Here is a 1,017-nt window from a genome sequence, read left to right on the forward strand (position 1 = left end):
CTCTTTGAGGGGGGTAATGATAGGCCTCCTATACGATATGTGTATAATAGAAAAGGGAAGAGGAATATACTGCCACCTGGCAGTTAGTTGTAACAGCGTGAGTGGGGAGGTTAGGGCACAGTTGGATACGGGCTGAGGGGAAGGTTTAAATAGAAAAGGAAGGGGAATTACAGAGGAGGAAAATTGTTGTAGATCTGGTAGGGATTTGAGGTCCAGATTGGACTCTTGTTTCTTGAAATTCTTGAAATTCAATAATAATTCTCCATTAGATACCTATCACAATCTTTGCTGCTTAGAGGACTTCTGAGGTACTTTTTCTGGGTATTTTCTTGTTCATCTCCACTTCCTATGTTCTTCATCTTCTCCTTTTGCTGCTTGGGGCTTTGTTTGTTTGTTTGGTTATGGATGATAGAGACCACATGTGAGTTATGCTGATTTCTGATTTGTTCATAAGCTTGTTGTTTTTTGTTTCATTCGCTTTTTTTTAACATTATTTGAACTCAGTGAAGCTCTGTTTCATGTGTGTTATCTGAAGATGTTGGCTGCCTTTCTCTTGTTTGAATCTTCTAGTATCTTTCCCACCAGTCGAAGCCCATTGAAGGCACAGGAAATGTGGCTTCTCTTTATTCATATATTGTTTGTTTGCTTCTTTTTTTGTTTTTCTCTAGTTCCCCTCTGTTCTGGTCTCTGTTCTTTCGCTCTAGTTTTCTGATGAACTCGATCTGGGGAAGTGGATTGATGGATTTATCAGATGGAGAGGTATGGCTTTGGGCTTGTTCTTGGGGAATGCATTGATAGACATATATGCAGAGAGTGAATGCATTCAAGAGGACCTTGGTTACTCACCTGGGTACATCTTATTTATCAACTAAGGCTGGGATGCATGCTGTGTTGTTGAAGGAAGTAGAGTGACTGTGTTCTCAGCTATGAAGAGACATGCATGCTGAGTCCAAATCCCATGCATCAGCCGTGTTCAACCTTAGATACAGATGAGCATTCGCATGTCCAAATTGGAGA

This window comes from Vitis riparia, chromosome 2 (genome assembly GCF_004353265.1).
Source record: "Vitis riparia cultivar Riparia Gloire de Montpellier isolate 1030 chromosome 2, EGFV_Vit.rip_1.0, whole genome shotgun sequence".
In the NCBI taxonomy this organism is placed as follows: Eukaryota; Viridiplantae; Streptophyta; class Magnoliopsida; order Vitales; family Vitaceae; genus Vitis; species Vitis riparia.